The sequence below is a fragment of the Copadichromis virginalis genome, linkage group LG12 (assembly GCF_057382275.1).
Source record: "Copadichromis virginalis isolate Kocher_CV1m ecotype Utaka linkage group LG12, C_Virginalis_male_GT1.1, whole genome shotgun sequence".
Classification (NCBI taxonomy): Eukaryota; Metazoa; Chordata; class Actinopteri; order Cichliformes; family Cichlidae; genus Copadichromis; species Copadichromis virginalis.
In genome coordinates, this window is record NC_140629.1 from 39,512,156 (window position 1) to 39,527,456 (window position 15,301).

Here is a 15,301-nt window from a genome sequence, read left to right on the forward strand (position 1 = left end):
GCTTTAGTAGCCACCGAGTTTAAGGTTTGGCAGGAGGAATTGAACTGGGCACTAAGCTCTTTTTAGGAGAAGCATAGAACTGGCCAAAAAGAGCAGAGAACTAATGTGCAGTGAAGGACTGAATATCTGACAGTACTGAACAAGTTTCAACTATAGCACAAGACGCCTCAGTGTCAAATAATACAGGAATTACTGTATGTACTACACAGCAAATTCAAAAGTGTTAAATGTTTTGGTGTTAATAGTCTTCTTGCAAAAGTAGAGTTAATTTTACTCTAAGCAGAGTCACATTCTTTTAATGTAACTCTGAGGTGTAAAATGATAGTAGTTAAAATCGAGTGTTAAAAATGAGTGTTTCTATGTCAAATCTGGAGGTGTTACAATGGAAACATTAACTCTTGACCTCTTAACTCTGAACTCCTACAGGGGCTATGACACCAACAGAGTAAATTCACAGACTCCGCCCCCAGCACGGCTCCAATCGAAGCTGAAGTGAAGCCGTTTCAGAACATTTTGCTCTACATATTTGAGTTGTTTGCCATGCCAAGTCATTTTTTCAAAGATTGTTTCAATTATTATTAGCTTTTACTTCTGTGGCTCTTTGGAGTTGAGACAAAGTTGTGTGAAAGGCATTAGGCAAGCTCCGAGGCAAGCTTTCCCAGATGAATGTGCCTGATCCCATCTGCCGGTGGATCACTGACTTCCTGACAGACAGGAAGCAGCACGTGAGGCTGGGAAAGAATGTCTCGGACTCCCGGACCATCAGCACCGGCTCCCCTCAGGGCTGTGTTCTTTCTCCTCTGCTCTTCTCCCTGTACACCAACTGCTGCACCTCCACCCACCAGTCTGTCAAGCTAATCAAGTTCGCAGATGACACCACCGTCATTGGGCTCATCTCTGACGGGGATGAGTCTGCCTACAGGAGAGAGGTTGAACGTCTGGTGTCTTGGTGCAGCCACAACAACCTGGTGCTGAATGCCCAGAAGACAGTGGAGATTATTGTGGACTTCAGGAAGCACACAGCCCCACTCCCCCCCATCATCCTGACTGACACCCCCATCACCTCTGTGGACTCATTCCGCTTCCTGGGTACCACCATCACCCAGGACCTGAAGTGGGAGCCCACCATCACCTCCGTCATCAAGAAAGCCCAGCAGAGGATGTACTTCCTGAGGCAGCTGAAGAAATTCAACCTGCCAACACGGACGATGATGCAGTTCTACACTGCAATCATCGAGTCCATCCTCACCTCCTCCATCACCGTGTGGTACGCTGGAGCCACTATCAGGGACAAACAGAGACTGCAGCGTGTTGTGCGCTCTGCTGAGAAGGTGATTGGCTGCAGACTCCCATCTCTGCAGGACCTGTACACCTCCAGGACACTGCGGCGTGCAGCTCGGATCTCAGCTGACCCTTCTCACCCTGGACACAGTCTGTTTGACCTGCTCCCCTCAGGCAGGAGGCTCCGGTCCATTCGCACCAGAACCTCTCGCCACAAGAACAGTTTCTTCCCCTCTGCTGTTGGACACATGAACAATAACCACATGATTGTCCCCGCCACTAACACATGACCCTACGCTGTGTCACTGCATCATTTCATGTCTGGCACTGATCACCACCTGCACTCATGTATATATCTTTCTACGTAGCACTCATAATTCTTATTCTCATGTATATATCTCATGCACATATCTTTCTTTCTACATAGCACTTTAATTCTTATTGTCTGCACTGAAGCACCGCAGCAATTTCCTAATGTTGTAAACCTCAACATCTGGCAATAAACCCATTCTGATTCTGATTCTGATTCTGATTCTGATTAGCCATGTTGCTCGCTGATAGCATAACATTCTGTTTTAGCTAGCTGAAAGGTATTGTTTGCGGGCAAATACCACAGCCTTGAAAAAAGCTTGCATGTGAATTTTCAGTCAAACTTTTGGTCAAATACGCCTAAAACAATGTCTAGAATGTGAAATGTTGGTATAATGGTGCTGCTTGAAGCCTGAAAACGATCGCCCATAAAACAAACCGAGCAAACAGCAGTAGCTGACGTCCTGACTGGATTCTACGTTAGCATAGATCCGTCCATTGCATTTCGTTGCCCTGTACCTGTGCATGTGCAATGACAATAAAGTTGAATTCTATTCTATTCTATTCTATTCCAGAGTTTTGTGCACACGGTTTAGGTAAAAATGAAAAAGGTTGAGGTTTTACATTTAGTTCAGTGTTACCTGTTGCCTGTGTTTTTGTTTTTTGGGAAAATACTTTACACAAGTAATGGCTCAAAGAGGATTCCTTTTTTTTTTTTTTTACTGTGCTGCAATTGTTTACTGGATTATTTGTGCCATTAATTAGTGTCAACTAATTTTTATTCAATCTCCGCACAGGATATGCTTGTGAAGATGGAATATGGGGGAGAGCAGAAGTGCGTTGAAGTTCCACAAAGGGATGAATGAAGGACATGCATATTGTATTGAAGAAATAAGTGATGAGAATGCTGTTATTTGCATTTACCATGTCAGACCTTTTGATAAACAAAATTCTAATGAAAGTGAGAACATGTACACTGTTACATCTTTCAGAAAATGTTTTGAAATTGTGGTGCACAGTTCAGAATAAATGTTTTTCAAAAACCATTGCATCTATTTAGTAAATGTTTATTTCCAAAAGAAATTTCTAGAAGTTCAGAACAGTAAAATCCCCGCTTTTTAGAATGAATTAGAAGATAACTTTTACGTAGTTAAACTAAAATACTCTTTGAGAGTTAATATATAAACTCTTAACACCAAGTGTTAAATTATCAACTCCAGACAGATTTGGTGTTTAACACTAAATCAGAGTTAACGTACCAACTCTCCAAAAAGAGTTAAATTAACACTCTCTGGTGTGGACCCATATAGACACTTTAATAGTGTTGAAATCAAATCCGACAGTGTTAATTTGGACATGCTGGATTTGCTGTGTACTTACCGCTATTACGTACTACTGTTACTTGCACTGTTCACCTTCTGCTGTGACACAACAAATTTCCCATGTGTGGGACTAATAAAAATAAATCTGTTATCTTATCTTATATGATCAGAGAAAGCGGTGTCACAAATTTCCAGATTTGACACAGCAAAACCATATGAGAGGACAAGATCCAATTTGTGTCCAAGCTCGTGCGTTGGACCAAACACAGACTGCACAGAATTTAAGGAGTCAATAAGATTTTTTTTGTGTTGTCCTGCTAATGTTTTAGCAGGACAACACAAAAAAAATCTCCAATAATAAGGACACAATCACATTAGTGATGTAGATAGAATGTAGACAGAAAAGTCAGTTATAAAGTCCTTATTATTATCTTCCCTCTGCTAACCCCACAGCTGCACGGGACACTATCCACTCTGCCATAGCCCGGTTAAAGACTCAGCACCCGAGTGCCTTCATTGCAATCTCAGGGGACTTCAACCATGTCACCTACCAATACACTACCAACGGTCACACAACGTGTTCTGTCTCACCAGGGCAGAAAGAATTTTAGGTCTACTCTATGCCAATCTCAAAGAGCGTACAGTTCCTCCTCCCTCCCCAGATCACAACCTGATTCATCTCAGCCCCCACTATGTGCCGATTGTGAGGAGGAAGCCTGTGACCACGAGAAGCATTAGGAGGTGGTCAGAGGAGGCCTTAGTGGAACTACAGGGCTGTTTTGAGGTGACAGAATGGAAGACACTCTGTGAGCCTCACAGTGAGGATATGAGTGGGCTTACTGAGTGTATCACTGACTACTCCAAAAGTTGATTCTGTTCATCTGGACGTTTTCAGTGGGGGAAACATTTCATCATCATCCAGGTGACTTCTTCAGTCTCAGCTGACTGCAGGTTTCCCCAAACTTATAAACAGTACATTTGCATAATGACTGAAACCAGCCCACTGAAGGAACAATGGGCTGGGGTCAGTTCCTTGATCGTTAATATTGTCACGAGCATTGATCAACAACCACTGATCAAAGCCTTGGGGAATGGCTGCAAAAAAGCACTTAATTTTTCATGGTGCATTTTATTTCTTCTTTCAAAGTCAATGGGAGCAAGAAAAATTAAGAATAGACACAAAAGCAGATCACATATAAAAGGTTACTGAGCAAAAGTTCTTATCATTTTCTACTTTAACTAATGCAAAACACACATTGTAATCTGTAATGACTTTGCCAGATGAAACGTATCTCATTTAAATAAACTGGTAAAATATCAAAAAGATAAAATAAAACATTTTAATTATGTTTGCTTTTTTCCTTTAATATGTAACTTTGACCTTTGACCCGGGCGATTGTGGCTCAAGAGTTGGGAGTTCGCCTTGTAATTGGAAGGTTGCCGGTTTGAGCCCCGGCTTGGACAGTCTCGGTCGTTGTGTCCTTGGGCGAGACACTTCACCCGTTGCCTACTGGTGGTGGTCAGAGGGCCCGGTGGCGCCAGTGTCCGGCAGCCTCGCCTCTGTCAGTGCGCCCCAGGGTGGCTGTGGCTACAATGTAGCTGCCATCACCAGTGTGTGAATGTGTGTGTGAATGGGTGGATGACTGGATGTAGTGTAAAGCGCTTTCGGGTCCTTAGGGACTAGTAAAGCGCTATATAAATACAGGCCATTTACCATTTACCATTTACCACTGTGCCAATAACACTGTTGGAAAACCATATTTAATGACCAAGTGAAATGAATCCATATGTAAAATTACAGTGAATTAAGACAATGCCCAGTCTGTCTGACACCGTCTTAATAAAATTGTCAAACATTAATCATGCCAAATCAGATCACACATGAAACTCACTACATGGGGAAGATTCAGTCTCAAACTCACTGGTATTTATTGACACTATAACACAGTGGTGTACTGTTGAGTCGTTTTCCAGGTGTTTAGGGCTGAACATGAGTGTCGATGGTTGCCTGTCTTTTTGTACGAGCCCTGTGACTGATTAAAGAATTGTGTTCCCTTGCTTCTAAAGTTTTTCATTTACCTGAACACACTATGTCAGGTCACAAAGGTGACTTTACATTTCATATGTTTGGTTTGGCACAAATGATTTGGTTTGCAGTTCTTTTCATTGGTTTGAGTTTTCTCAATTTGTTTTTCTAAAAAAAAAATCAAGTTTGTTTTTTTGAAAGAGGTGCTTTTGTTTTGTCTATAACAATGAGAACGGTGTGTAGTTATTGGTGGCTTCCTTTCCTCACCTCCAACTGGTCACAGCAGATGCCTGCTCTCTAAGGTTTCTTCCTGTTAAAAGGGAGTTTTTTTCTTCCCACTGTTGCAAACTGCTTGCCGATCTGATTGTTGGGGCCCTTTCTGTATTATTGTAGTGTTTCTACCTTAAAATATAAAGCGACTGTTGTTGTGACTCGGCACTATATAAACAATTGAACTGAATTGAGTTAAACTGATGAAAAATACATTGTATTACATTAGTATTGGATGGTGTAGTTATTGCAAAAAACCAAAAAAACCAAAACAAATTAGAACATTCAAAAACTCTTGAACTGAAATGGTATCATGATTACACTTAATATAAAATGAATATATGCACCATATTACCTTATTTACTTTTCTTTTACTAGATGAACAAAGCATAAGCCTAGAACTTCAGAATCTGTCATTAAATCTTCTGATTTGTCTCATTTAACACGATAAATGAAAGACACCAATCAACTGTAGCTTTCACCTAAACAGCTTTACCCTTAAAAATACACCAGATGGAGTGGTTGGAGTGACGGAAGGAGAGGTAAGTGACGGAAGTGTCGGGGAAAGGTAAGCGACCCATGTTGTAGGTGACGTCAGACGCCAGAGATTTGGCGAAAAAAAAAAAAAGCGAATGGTAGCATAGAATTTAAAAGTTTCGTTAAACTTCAGTATTGCCAAATAAACTAACCAACTGTCATATAACTAACAACATCTGTCCTATCATCTCTAACACCCTGGAGGACAACGAGGAGAGTTTAGACGCTCTCCAAGAATACATCGACCGGTGCTTCGAAGATTTAGTAATGAAGAAGGCCCAGAGTGCATCCTCCCCGGCCAAAGCTGAGACGCCGTCATCTAAAAGATATCGCCCGGCAGACTCCCCCGGCACAACATCGCTTGCCGGCAAAGATATCATCGACATCCTGGAGTCAATCGATAAGCGATTGTCCAGTTTTGATGCAAGGCTGTCCCTGGTGGAGATCTTACACCGGGAATTTAAATCTCTAAAAGAATCCCTGGAGTTCAGCCAGCGGCAGGTGGAAACACTTGCTGCGGAAAATGCCACGCTACGGGAGTCGGTCAAATCTCTAACCGAAAATGTGACCCAATTAAATATAGAAAATAAAAAAATAAAAGAGACCGTTATAGATTTACAAGCCTGTAGCATGAGAGATAATCTGGTATTCCAGATAGGGCTGGGACAACGCGTTGACGTAATCGATTACGTCGACGCGCAAAATACGTCGACGTAAAAGAAATCTGCGTCGATGCGTCGTCACTTTCAAAAAAAGACATGGCGGCAGCGAGTAGCGGCAACATGAGTGAGGCAGTTGCAGTCAACTTAAACCACTCCACCCGAACACGCAGTTCTACAGTATGGGGATATTTTAACCGAAAAGGAAGTGATTCAGTCGTTTGCCGGCTTTGTGAGGTGGAAATGCCCTATCATAAAAGCACGACGGCTATGCACCAGCACCTCAAACGACGGCATCCAGGAGCAGCTTCTGCAAAGGACAAACCACCAAGTTTTACCCGTTAATTCATCCAGACCCCCCCACCCCCCCACCCCCCCACACACACACACACACACACTCATAGACACAAAGATAAACACCCAACCTCCATAAATGCAAAACTAATTTAAGCTGCTTAGCAGTAACATATAGCAGCTGCTGTTTAGTTGTTATTGTTTTTTTGTTTGTGTCCCATGCTGGCAAAATGAGTCGGAATGCGCGCAGGCTGATTATCAGAATCGGCGAAAGACGAAAATGTGAGACAGCGAATTGGCCGCAGGGATTTAATACATCACTGCTTAAAGATGAAGACTTTATTAAATATTTTAAAAAGGAATGGACTTCATATTTAGACTTTAATGACACTCCCGGAATATCTGCTTCTGTTCTATGGGAAGCAGGGAAAGCTGTGATGAGAGGTAAAATAATTTCTTTCTCATCACACAAAAAGAAAGAAGAAAACAAAAATATTCAGGAATTAGAAAAAACCATCAAATCACTAGAAGAAGCCTACGCGTGCGACCAAGATCAGGAAACATTGAACAAAATACGCAAAACAAAACTAGAATTAAATGAAACTATTAATAAAAAAACACAATTCCTTGTACAAAGACTTCGCTTGCAGAATTTTGAACACAGTAACAAATCAGGTCGCTTTCTAGCTAACCAGTTAAAAATAAATAAAGAAAAAACAACTATATGTGCTGCTAAAGATTTATCGGGGAACACAATATATGACCCTGGAAGAATAAACAACATTTTTAGGGATTTCTATGAAACTTTATACTCACCACAAATAAACCCATCTAAAAATGAAATTGATCTGTTTCTTGACAACGTAACTCTCCCAAAATTACTAGACAGTCAAGCAATGGAACTGGATTCGCCACTGACGCCAAGTGAATTCCAGGAAGCCCTGATAAGTATGCCCAATAATAAGGCTCCAGGTCCAGACGGCTTCCCTGCAGAATTCTACAAAGAATTCAGGACAATTTTGGCACCAGTATTCCACAGCATGTTGCAAGAAATCGAGGAAAATGGCAGACTACCACCAAATATAAATTCTGCCAACATTAGTCTCCTGCTAAAACCAGGCAAAGACCCTTTATTTCCCTCAAGCTATCGTCCAATTTCTCTTTTAAATGTAGACCTTAAAATAATCTGCAAAGCTCTCTCAAAGAGATTAGAGAAAATGACCCCCCTCTTAATTCATCCTGACCAAACTGGTTTCATAAAAGGTCGGCACTCCTCAACAAACACTCGTAGATTACTTAATTTAATAGACTACGCATACAATAAAAACATCGAAACCATAATATTATCTCTAGATGCAGAAAAAGCATTTGACAGAGTTAACTGGAAATGTTTATTCGCAACTTTACACAAATTTGGTTTTGGAAACTCTTATAAACTGGATAAGAATATTATACAATTCCCCAACAGCTCGTATCAGAACAAATGACCAGACATCCTCCAGTTTCTGTCTCCTGAGGGGCACCAGACAGGGATGCCCACTCTCCCCTTCACTTTTTGCAATTTTTATCGAACCTCTAGCAGCAGCATTTAGACAGGCTACAACAATTAAGGGCATAAAATGTAAGAACATATAACATAAAATCAGTCTCTATGCGGATGATGTGTTGCTTTTTCTGCAAAACACACAAACCAACCTCTCTGAGGTAATTACTCTAATAAACTGGTTTTCAAGAGTTTCAGATTATTCAATTAACTGGCCAAAATCTACAGTTCTCCCCATTAACTGCTCCTTCCATAATTCTTCCTCTGCCCCACTGCAATCCGGAAATATTAAATATTTAGGTATTAATGTTTCTCCTAAGCTTTCAGACTTAACTAAATTAAACCACATCCCACTTCTAAAGAAAGTAGAAGGCGATCTGACTAGATGGAAATCTTTACCCATATCACTCATGGGAAGGGTCGCCACTATAAAAATGATGATCTTGCCAAAAATAAATTACTTATTTTTGATGATCCCTAACAAACCATCACAAGATTGGTTCAGATCTCTGGACTCATATATTTCCAAATTCCTTTGGAAAGATAAACCCCCGCGTATTAGCTTAAAAACGCTACAAAGAACCAAGGATAGAGGAGGATTAGATCTGCCTAATTTTCACCAATACTTCTTAGCCAACAGGCTTCAGTTCATCTCAGAATGGTTAAAACATACCTTCTTAGTTGAGCCCTGGCTAGATGTTGAACAGGCACTATGCAAGGATCTAGAGATTTCAGACCTACCATTTATTAGCTCAAACATCAAAAGACATGAATGCTTTAAAAGTATCAACATCAGCTTTTCTCTAACAGCATGGTGGGAGTTTCTAAAAATAACGGAGTCTTCATTAATCCCATGCAAACGTACACCTATCTGGAATAACCCTGACATATTACAAAACAATAATATGATTAATTTCCCAGAATGGAGTTGTAAAGGAATTAAATACTTAGAACATATATTAGAGGGAACAGAATTTATTCCATTTGACAGACTAGTTGCACAATATGGGATCAACAAGACAAGGTTTTTAGAATATCAACAAATTAAATCCATAGTAAAAAAGAAATTTAACCTCAGTCAAGTTGAATTACAAACACCACTAAGTGCGGCACATTTCCTTACTCTTAAATCCCCCAAATTATTATCTAAAATATACAGAACACTTTCTAAATTAGATGAATCAATATCCCTTCCTATTGCAAAGTGGGAAGCAGATTTATCAGTCAACCTAGACCAAAACTTCTGGTCTCAGAGCCGTCACTTCCGTTTTTATTTCTTTTTCCCTCTCTCTCTATTGTCGCGCACCTTGCTTTTTGGTTTATTTGCTTCTCTTTTCTATCACTATGTCGATCACCTGTTTCCCTATCCATCCACAAACGACACTGTCTATTTCTACATACTTACTCTGCACGATCACGCACACACATGCGTTTAAAGGCAACACATTTACAACAGCCACACAGCGCACACAGATATAGGACACACGCACACATTTGCTCATATTAGTTATTATGCACACACATAGTCAGACCTATGGAGCTTCTCGCCGCGCATTTTCTTCTCTTTACTTACAAAAAAAAAAAATGATGCGTTTCCATTTTCCTCACCTGTCTAAGCGAGACACACAGCGTACATCATTAGCCACAAACACACAACTATGGGCATGCTAAGATTTGTCACATGGAATGTGCATGGAGCTGGCTCTAGGGGAAAAAGGTTAAAAATACTTAACCAACTTAAAAAAATTACAGCAGACGTTGTTTTATTACAAGTAACCCACATGCCTGTCACAGGTTTGAATAAACTTAAAACACCTGAGTTTCCTAATGTGTTCTCAGCCTGTTATAATTCTAGACAAAGAGGAGTAGCAATTCTAATACATAAAAATATTAATTTCACAGTACTCTGTACAGTTATAGATCCAGAGGGCAGATTCCTAATCGTCAAACTATCTATACTTAACCAAAAGCTAGGTATTGTAAGTATATATGGTCCAAATGTTGATGACCCCTCATTCTTCCAAGGTTTTTTTAGTACACTCTCCGAACACCTAGATTGCACAATTGTTCTTGGGGGAGACCTCAACCTGGGACTAAATGAAGACATGGATAGGCTCAATACAGCAGGAACTCAGCGTAACTGGCAGTCCACAAATATAATCAAACAGTATATGAGTGACTTTGGTCTTTGCAATGCATGACGCTCCCTTCACCCCAACAGTAAGGAATATTCTTTTCTCACATGTCCATCACTCCTACTCTCGTCTGGATTATTTTCTGGTCAGCAGCTCACTGCTGAGTAAGATTTCAGACACTGAGATTCATCCTATAGCTGTCAGCGATCATGCTCCTGTATCTTTAACCCTAATACAGATGAATAATACTACACCAAGAAAAAACTGGAGATTTAATACATCACTGCTCAAAGACGAAGAGTTTATCAAATACTTTAAAAAAGAATGGACTCTATATTTAGGCTTTAATGACATTCCTGGAACAGCAGCATCTGTCCTCTGGGAAGCAGGGAAAGCCGTGATGAGAGGTAAAATAATTTCTTTCTCATCACATAAGAAGAAAGAAGAAAACAAAAAAATTCAGGAACTAGAGAAAAACATCAAATCCTTAGAAAAAGCCTGTGTGTCACACCAAGATCAAGAAATATTAAACAAAATACGCAAGACAAAACTAGAATTAAATGAGATAATTGATAAAAAGACTAAATTCTTAGTACAAAGACTTCGCCTGCAAAATTATGAACACGGTAACAAATCCGGACAATTTCTTGCTAACCAGTTAAAAATCAATAAAGAAAAAACAACTATATGTGCTGTTAAAGATTTATCTGGGAATACAATATATGATCTTAAAAAAATAAACATATTTTTTAGGGATTTCTATGAAACTTTATATACACCACAAATAAACCCACCTAAAAACGAAATTGATCAATTTCTCGACTACATAACTCTTCCAAAATTATTAGACACCCAAGCAATGGCACTGGATTCGCCACTGACGCCAGGTGAATTCCAGGAAGCTCTGATAAGTATGCCCAATAATAAGGCTCCAGGTCCAGACGGTTTTCCAACAGATTTTTACAAAGAATTCTGGACAATTCTGGCACCAGTTTTTCACAGGATGTTGCAGGAAATCAAAGAAAATGGCAGACTACCACCAAATATGAACTCTGCAAATATCAGTCTCTTACAAAAACCAGGCAAAGACCCTGTATTTCCTTCAAGCTATCGTCCAATATCCCTTATTAATGTAGACCTTAAAATAATCTGCAAAGCTCTCTCAAAGAGATTAGAGAAAATAACCCCCCTTTTAATTCATCCTGACCAAACTGCTTTCATAAAAGGTAGGAACTCCTCAACAAATACACGTAGATTACTTAATTTAATAGACTACTCATACAGTAAAAACCTAGAAACCATAATATTTTCTTTAGATGCAGAAAAAGCATTTGACAGAGTAACTGGAAATTTCTATTTGCAACTTTACACAAATTTGGTTTTGGATCCTCTTTCATAAACTGGTTAAAAATATTATATAATTCCCCAACAGCTTGTGTCAGAACAAATGACCAGACATCCTTCTTCTTCTGTCTTCTGAGGGGCACCAGACAGGGATGCCCACTCTCCCCTTCACTGTTTGCAATTTTTATTGAGCCACTAGCAGCAGCAATTAGACAGAATTCAGTAATTAAGGGCATAAAATGTAAGAATATAGAACATAAAATCAACCTTTATGCAGATGATGTGTTACTTTTTCTCCAAAACTCACAAACCAATGTCTCTGGGGTAATTGCATTGATAAACTCGTTTTCAAAAGTTTCAGATTATTCAATTAACTGGTCAAAATCAACAGTTCTTCCGATTAATTGCTCCTTCCATAATTCTTCTCCTTCCCCACTGCAATGTGGGAAATATAAAATATTTAGGTATTAATGTCTCTCCTAAGCTTTCAGAATTAACTAAATTAAACCACATCCCACTTTTAAAGACAGTAGAAGGCGATCTGGCTAGATAGAAATCTCTACCCATATCACTCATGGGAAGGGTTGCCGCTATAAAAATGATGGTCTTGCCAAAAATAAACTATTTATTTTCAATGATCCCAAATAAGCCATCACAAGATTGGTTCAGATCTCTAGACTCGTATATTTCTAAATTCCTTTGGAAAGATAATGTTAGATTAAATAGTTAAACATTTGTCATTTTTATATGTACCATTTGTCCATTGTTTTTAACCCTGTGAAAGGAATTCTTTCTTTCCTCCCATACCCAGATTCTCGAGGTTCTGGGTGCAAGGTTGAAGTGTTTTATCACAGGAACGTCCTTTTGAAGATCTGTTTGATGTTTGGTAGAGCTTCCTACCCTTTGTATAGTTTCACTGTGTTATCTTTGGTAAACCATACATTGGGTGTGGGGGAAGACTACCCTCTTTATGACCAAGGATGTTGTTCCTGCTTTTAGTTTTATGACCCTTTGATCAACACACACACACACACACACACACACACACACACACACACACACACACAGTCCTTGTCTATGTAACCAAAAGGGGTTGCAGGGGGAGGTGTTTTGTAAACTATTGTTTGAAGTTTGTCAATAAAAGGCGGCGAGAGGAGGCCACCAGTGTGGTCATTTCAACGTGCTGGTCACAGATGAGAGGCCTCCCTTGCGCAAGAAATCGATCGAACATTGTTGCCTTGCTTTTCTTTCATGGGAATAAGTCTTAGAGACAGCGGGGTCTGAGTTTAGACCCAACAGATAAACCCCCACGTATCAGCTTAAAAACACTACAAAAGAACCAAGGATAAAGGAGGATTAGATCTGCCTAACTTTAATCACTATTTTTTAGCCAACAGGCTTCAGTTCATCTCTAGATGGTTTAAACACACCCTCTTAGATGAACCTTGGATAGGTGTAGAACAGGCACTATGTAATAACCTAGAAATTTCAGACCTACCATTTATCAGCTCAAACATCAAACGACATGAATGCTTTAAAAGCATCAACATCAGCTCTTCTCTGACAGCATGGTGGGAGTTTCTAAAAATGACAGTGTCTTCATTAATCCCATGCAAACGTACACCTATCTGGAACAATCCGGACATATTACAAAACAATAATATGATAAACTTTCCAGATTGGAGTTGCAAAGGAATTAAATACTTGGAACATATATTGGGAGGAACAGACTTTATTTCGTTTGACAGACTAGTTGCACAATATGGGATCAACAAGACAAGGTTTTTAGAATATCAACAAATTAAATCCATAATAAAAAAGAAATTTAACCTAAGTCAAGTTGAATTACAAACACCACCAAGTGCGGTACATTTTCTTACTCTTAAATCCCCCAAATTATTATCTAAAATATACAGAATACTTTCTAAAATAGATGAATCAATATCCCTTCCTATTGCAAAATGGGAAGTGGATTTATCAATCAGCTTAGACCAAAACCTTTGGTCTCAGATATGCTTAAAAACCTTTCAATGCATCAGAAATCCCAGTTTGCAATTAATACAATACAAAATATTACATAGAGTGCACTATACTGGTCATAGGATGTTCAAGATGGGCTATACGCCTTCCAACAACTGCTCACACTGCACAGCAAATACACCGGACAATTACATCCACGCTCTTTGGTTCTGTCCACCAGTTCAGAAATTTTGGCGTGAGATATGTGAAGACTTATCAAAGTGTCTGAAATGTAACATTCCAGCCTCCCCTTTAGTATGCTTGCTGGGCAACTTGGATGAGGTCACTGCAGAAATAAACACAGACCACATTGTTTTTATGGCCCTATGCATAGCCAAGAAAATGGTCCTCATTAACTGGAAAAATATAAATAATCTTAATTCTAACCAATATAAAAACCATCTAATAGATCACATTAGTCTTGAAACAGCCTCTGCCATCACATTTGATCAATCCCTTTGGGCTCCTTTGATCAGCTTCATCACCTAGTGGGGGTGGGGGGTCATGGTTTGGTCCTGCCTTCGCTATTGTGGTTGATATGGGGGTAGGGACGGCCTTAGGGCGTCTGGGGAGTCCCTAGGGACGTTTCCCTAGAGGGACTAACCTGGGGGATGAGGCCATGACCTGGTTAGGAGCTCTGGGGCTCTTGGATGGTGTTTTCTTTGTGGCTGCGTACAGCGGAGATGGGGGAGGGTCTGTGCTGGCGGACGTTGGTTACTGGCCTGGTAGCCTGGCTGCCCCTGGGAGGGTTTGGGACGGGCGTGGAGGCTTGGGGGTCTGGGGGTGCTCCGCCCCCCCGGTCTGGGGTGCTGACCGGGCCTTGGGGGCTTGGGTCCTGGCTGTTGTGTCGCCGGAGCAGTGGGCGGGTGGGTGCAGGGGGGCTCAGCACCAGTGCAGGGGACCTCTGGTGCATCGGCCCAACTAGCGGGCTCTCTAACTGGTGGGGAGGTTGTTATATCTTTGCAGGTGGTCTCCTCACTACAGGAGCTCACTCTGCAGGTGGGGGGAGAGATATAGGAGAGGTGGAGAATGAACTTAACCTGGGTGTCTATTGTCTTGTGTAGTTTGGGAGATGATTGGATGATGGGGTGGGTGCAGTTTTCTCTGGGATGGAGTCGGGTGGGCTGCCCCGGACTCTGTGGGGCTGGGTGGTGCTGCTGCTGCGGGCCCCGGTCCGGATGGGCCTGGGCCCCCTTGCCCTGGTGGGTTCCATAGTGTGGGGGTGCCCACTGGGGTCAGCGGGGGAGCTGGCCCCAGGGAGGGGCCGCTTGCCCCTCCCTTTCTTCCCTCCCCATCCTCAGCTGCCTCCCTATTCCCGCTCTACCACACCCACCCACACACGCAGGGCTTGGGGTGCAGGTATCTCACCAAGGTGCAGGGGAGGCACTCCCCCTCTGTCCCCTTCTGGCCGCCTGTGCCCCAATTTTATTCTGCAACCTAGACATCCACATTACTCACACTCTCACATAACACATACATATAGGGCCTTGGGGGTGGGCACGTTTTACAGCATCCAGAGGATGGTCGGTGTACTCATACCCACCTCTGGCGCTGGTGCCCTA